The sequence below is a fragment of the Nicotiana tabacum genome, chromosome 20 (genome assembly GCF_000715075.1).
Source record: "Nicotiana tabacum cultivar K326 chromosome 20, ASM71507v2, whole genome shotgun sequence".
In the NCBI taxonomy this organism is placed as follows: domain Eukaryota; kingdom Viridiplantae; phylum Streptophyta; class Magnoliopsida; order Solanales; family Solanaceae; genus Nicotiana; species Nicotiana tabacum.
The window spans coordinates 132718833-132724730 of record NC_134099.1 but is presented as its reverse complement, the minus strand read 5'-3'; positions in this window follow the sequence as shown (position 1 = coordinate 132724730).

Here is a 5898-nt window from a genome sequence, read left to right as displayed (position 1 = left end):
ATCAGTATTGGGAAACAGAACCGCATGACAAGAAAGAAAAAATGTGAAATTTTCCTAACTCTATAGCCTCTGGGGGATAAATACAGATGTCTCCGTACCGATCCCTCAGAATCTACTAATTTTGTCTGTGAACTGTGAGACCCATGCAACCTAGTGCTCTGATACCAACTTGTCACGACCCGAATTTCTCACCCTCGGGAGTCGTGATGGCTCCTATTAATGAGAGCTAGGCAAGCCAACCCTTAACTATCTAATTCCTTACCAAATTACTTCCTTTTAACAATTACGAGCAATAACATAAAAATAGTAGAACTTAGAATAATCAACCGAAAGATAACCATGAAATGTCTGAAGGCTACGTCTATTACAACTTTTAAAACCTCAAATACCCCAAAACCTTGTGTCACAGTGTCACAGGCTGTCTAAGAGTTTCTACATACAGGGTCTGAAGAAATGCAACATATTGTTTCTGAACAAAGGAAATGAAACAGGAAATAGAGATAGACAGAGACGCCAGGGCCTGCAGACGCCTACAGGTCTACCTTAGGTATCTGAGTGGACTGAAGGAAGCCCTCCAACTACTGTCCGAACCCTGCTCCGGGATTTGCACACAGTGCAGAGTGTAGTATTAGCACAGCCGACCCCATGTGCTGGTAAGTGCCTGGCCTAACCCCGGCGAGGTAGTGACGAGGCTAGGACCAGGCTCCAGATAAATCTGTGCAGTTATATAACATATGGACGAAAAGTAACAACTAATAAACAATTAAAGATGGGGAAGGGGAACATTTTTCGGGGGTAGCAGATAAAACAGAATATCAAAGAATAATAAGGTAACTACAATTTAACTTCTAACATGGATAAAAAGAAATAAGGCAACTTTAACTTTCAGTTTCATCTTATTGCATGTGTGCAACCCGATCTCATTTCTCAGATCTTGTGGTAGGCGTACCACCTGCTCTCATTTCATTATATCTTGTGGTAGGCGTGTGTGCAACCCGATCCCATTTCTTATATCTTGTGGTAGGCGCACCACCTGCTCCCATTTCATTATATCTTGTGGTAGGCGTACCACCCGCTCCCATTTCATTATATCTCGTGGTAGGCGTACCACCCTCTCCCATTTCAATATATCTCGTGGTAGGAGTACCACCCGCTCCCATTTCATCGATCTTGTGGTAGGCATACCACCCGCTCCCATTTCATCATATCTTGTGGTAGATGTACCACCCGCTCCCATTTCATCATATCTTGTGTTAGGCGTACCACCCGCTCCCATTTCATCATATCTTGTGGTAGGCGTAACACCCGCTCCCATTTCATTATATCTTGTGGTAGGCGTACCACCCCTCCCATTTCATCATATCTTGTGGTAGGTGTACCACTGGCTACCATTACAAGTCATCACAAAATTATAAGAAATCCCGGCAAGGGAACAAAAATAATATAATAACTTTCCGGCAAGGGAACAATAATATCGAAATAGTCATCCCAGCAAGGAAGACTCAGCTATAACCAAATCCTAACTCATTTTGTACTCAGCTCAATTAATGATAATACTCAATCACAATTATGATCTACGATGATAAAATCAATCTTTACTCAATATAGGAGATCATTAATTAAAACATCTGAAGTGCCATCTAAGAGCACAACAACGTTCAAATTTAAGACTTACGGTCATGCTCGACAGCAACGTATAGATACTCGTCACCGTGCCTATACGTCGCACTCAACAAGAAGCAAGTAGCAAATAGGACTCAACTCCTAATCCCTCAAGCTGAGGTTAGACCAAACACTTACCTCAAACTTTCACGGCCAACTTAAGCCTCGAACACCGCTTTTCCTCTTAAATTCGGCTCCAACCCAATCGAATCTATACATAATTGACTCAATATCATCAATAAGTGCTAAACAATCCAATTCCAATGTTCAATTATAACTTTCCAATCATCTTCCCAAAATCCCAAAAATCGACCCCGGGCCTGCTTGGTCAAAACACGAGGTTCGGACCAAAACCCGATCACCTATCCCAAATATATAATTTATTTTCAAATCCGACCCCAAAACGAGGTCTAAATCACAAATAATCAAGAAGCCCTAACTCTACCCAAATCCCTAATTTCTACCCTTAATTACATGTTTTAGGCCTAACAATTTAGTGGGTGTTGATGGAAAATGAGAAAAACAAGTTAAAGATTACTTACCCAAGAGATTATGGTGAAGAGAAGCTTTAAAAATCGCCTAAGAGCTTTGGAGAAGAAAAGGTTTGTGAAACTTTTATAAAATCCCGAAAGTATTCTATTTTTGGCCTTTTTAAAATCACTAGGCGAAAATGCCCTTCGCGTTCGCGATGGTCAGGCTGGGTGAGACTTCGCGTTCGCGTACACGGGCTCGCATTTGCAGAGAGTAATCTCATCGAGCCCTTGCATTCGCGTCCAAGGGTTCGCGTTCGCATATGACAACTACCCCACCCCCTGCCCAGGCCCATTCGGCCTTCGCGTTCACGGGCCAGGACCGCGTTCACGAAGGGTTATCCCCCCCAAAGCCTCGCGTTCGAGACCTGAGCTACGGGTTCGCGTAGAAGGAAATTCCTTCAGCAACAATTAACCCATCGCGTTCGCGTGGGTACTCTCGCGAACGCGAAGAAGGAAGTACCAAAAACCCAACAGTTGAGAAACCTGCAACATTTTCTAAGTCCGAAACCCTCCGAAACACATCCGACTCACACCCGAGCCCTCGGGGCTCCTAACCAAACACACGTACTAACTCAACAACTCCATAAAAACTTATCTGTGCAATCAAATCACCAAAATAACCTCAAAAACAATGAATCAAACCTCAAAATCAAAGGATTTTTCTCAAACTTCATAAAACATCAACTTTAGCAATTTAGGTCCGAATCACGCCAAACTGACTCCTTTTTCAACCAAATTTTATAGAAATTACTTAAACCATATATAAGACCTGTACCTAGTGCCGGAACCAAAATACGGGCCGATACCATCGCTTTCTAATCAGATTTCATTTCAACATTCCTTAAAAATTTTCAGAAAACAATTTTACTTAAAAATTCATTTCTCGGGCTCGGGACCTCAGAATTTGATTCCTGGCATACGCTCAAGTCCCATATTTTTTTACGAGCCCTCTGAGACCGTCAAATCACGGGTCTGGGTCAGTTTACCCTAAATGTTGACCGAAGTCAAATTTATTCATTTTGAACTCAAATTTCATCATTTTCACAGAATTTAATATTTAAGCTTCTTGGATATGTGCCCGAACTGTAAGCGCAAATCGAGGCAACTCTAAATGAGGTTTTCAAGGCCTTGGAAGCACAGAATACAATTAAAAACATGTGATGACCCTTTGGGTCGTCACATCATCTCATGAATTACCGCTCCGTTTTCCCTATTTTTGCTTTTTATGCTTTTTTTATCCGTATTATGTGGTATTGTTGGTCGGATCCAGTTCGGAAAGGATTTGGTAAGGTTTGAGACACTTAGTCTCTTTAGAGTGAGTTTAAGTTAGAAAAGTCAACCGGATGTTGACTTGTGTGTTAGAAGGCTTGGATGTGAGTTTCAATGATTCGGTTAGCTTCGGGAGGTGATTTGGGACATAGGATCATGATCGGAATGAGTTTTGGAGGTTCGGAGTAGATTTAAGCTTGAATTGGCGAATCAGATTTTTGGCGATTTTTGGTTGATAGATAAGATTTTGATATAGGGGTCGGAATGGAATTCTGAGAGTTGCAGTAGTTCCGTTGTGTCATTTGAGATGTGTGTACAAAATTTCATATCATTAGGACATGGTTTGGTTGGGTTTTAATCAAAAGCAGAATTTAGAAGTTTTTGGAAACTTAGGCTTGTATCCGATGTGTTTTGGTTGATTTGATGTTGTTTGAGGTGTTTCGAAGATTGGTACAAGTTTGAATAAGGTTTTGGGATATGTTGGTGCGTTTGGTTGAGGTCTCGGGGGCCTCAGGTGAGTTTCGGGTGGTCAATCGGGCCATTCCATGAAGTTGGAACCTGCAAAAAATTGCAGGTCAATGCTGCAAAAAAATGACCTTCGCATTAGCAAGAGGGTCCTTGTGTTCGCGAAGGGTCAGTTGAGGAAGGTGAAATTTAAGCCTTCGTATTCGCGAGGAATGCTATGCGTTCGCAAAGGGCAAAGTGTTTGTGCATCGCATTCGCGGGGGAGGTGTTATGTTCGCATAGAGCAAAAAGGGCAGCTGAGCTTCAGGGGGAATTGTTCATCGTTCGCGAGAGGCGGAACACGATCGCGAAGATTGGTTTGAGCAAACCATCGCGTTTATGATGGGGGTTTCACGATTGCGAAAGAGGAAAAATGGTCAAATTTAATTTGTGCTTCGCGAACGCGAGGCTTTGGCCGCGTTCGCGAAGAAGGATTTCAGGTCTGGGCAGAAGGTTTAAAAGGTTGTCTTGTCCACGAATGTGGGGTTTATTTCTTCCATTGTTTGTCTTTTTTGGAGCTATTTGAAGTAGATTGAAGAGGGATTCAAGGGGGAATCACTTGAAGGTGAGGTTTTTGGACTTAAAACTCGATTCTATTGTGAAATCTACCTGATAAATCATAGAATCTAAGCCTAAAATTGAGGAATTAGAGCTTGAGATTAAGAGACTTTAAAATGAGAATTTGAGTGGCCACTTGGATTCCGATTTCAGTGTTCTTGGTATGTATGGACTCGTGGGAGGATAAGGATTCCGTTGATGTGATTTTTATCGAGTTTTGAGCTATGGGACCAGGGGTCGGGTTTGGCCAATTTCGGGATTTTTGGTATTATTTGATTGTTTTTGCTTGGGCTTTGTTACCTTATATTTTGACGCCGTGATTCTGATTTTGAATATATTCGAAGCGAGTTTAGGACAATTCGAGGGGAAAGGCATCGGGGAGTAGTATTTTCATCGGTTTGAGGTAAGTAACCATTGTAAATCTGGAATTGAAGGTACAAAACTCCTGTATTTAACTTGTTTTGATAAATGCGGTGACGCACATGCTAGGTAACGAGCGTGTGGGCATGCACCGGTAGGGATCGCGACTTGGTCCATCCCGTAGTGACTATTAAGCCGCGTATTTGATTTGAAAATCTTATATTACTCCGTACTTTAGTCATTTATGTTGTATTATGGGGTGTATGTTATGTTTGGGGCCTTGGGCCGACCTGTTGAGACCCTTAGGGGCATTTTTACTGTTTTTCCTCACTTTACTTGATGAAAGCATATCCTCAGTCATGTTTTACCAACTTAAATGTTTAAAACTAGTTTTAACACTCCACTTCTAATTGTGAAGACTGTTTGGGCTGAGTTCCCTAATTTCTATTGTTGTGCCTGAGAGGCTATGAGGTTAATGACTGAGAGAGGTTGAGAACCTAATAGTGAGGATATTATATGTATATATATATTATGGATCGAGCTGCACACCGCAACGATACTTATATGGATCGGGTTGCACGCCGCAACGATATATATATATATATATATATATATATTGGATCGGGCTGTGTGCCGCAGCGATATGACGATTGGGCTATAGGAGCCCATCTGGAGTCTGTACACCCCTAGTGAGCATAGTCAACTATCAATTACAGATCGGGCTGCACGCCGCAACGGTTACTATGACTTCTATTATTATGAGATATTAATGAGCCTAAGTGCTGAGAGTGGGTACTGAGTGACGAGAGCTGGTAGTACCCTAGCTTCGAATGAGAGACTTGGGAGGCGTATGAGAGGGGCTACCTTCACTTGGTGGGAGGCGTATGAGAGACGTAAGCCTGTTGGTGTAGCGCCCCTTACCTGGCAGCAGTTCTGTGTTCTTTTTCTGGAGAAGTATGTGCCATAGTCGCGCCGAGAGGAGCTACACAGGCAGTTTGAGCAGTTGCATCAG